Source organism: Fulmarus glacialis, unplaced genomic scaffold (assembly GCF_000690835.1).
Source record: "Fulmarus glacialis isolate BGI_N327 unplaced genomic scaffold, ASM69083v1 scaffold31013, whole genome shotgun sequence".
Classification (NCBI taxonomy): Eukaryota; Metazoa; Chordata; class Aves; order Procellariiformes; family Procellariidae; genus Fulmarus; species Fulmarus glacialis.
In genome coordinates this window covers 5,609-5,884 of record NW_009204112.1, presented here as the reverse complement: position 1 = coordinate 5,884, position 276 = coordinate 5,609, and the positions used below count along the sequence as shown (strand labels likewise).

The following is a 276-nucleotide window of genomic DNA, read 5'->3' as shown; positions in this document are numbered from 1 at the left end:
AACCCTGTACTTCCATCAGATATTTGTTTAAAGCGGCTGATATAAATAATTCAGTTCTTCAGCCCAGTTTTAAAGGAAGTCATCTCTCCCCAAGATCCCCGTCAGCCACAAGACTAACGGGGAAACATCAGACTGTAAATCAAGAAGAAAAGCCAAATCTCCCCCCACCCCGAAACCTTTGATCTTCCTTCAAACACCGTTGCGGCTTGTAGGAGGGTTTGCATCAGGGAATTTTAAAACAAACCAATATTTGGTTTCCCCAGGCCGATCCCGCCG

General features: G+C 45.3%; 1 protein-coding gene across 1 annotated transcript in view; it reads right to left on the bottom strand.

Moving 5' to 3' along the window:
* GRAMD2 (GRAM domain containing 2) overlaps nucleotides 1–276 on the bottom strand; it is an 8,289-nt gene that overhangs the window by 4,801 nt on the left and 3,212 nt on the right. The gene's annotated exons all lie outside the window — the stretch shown is intronic.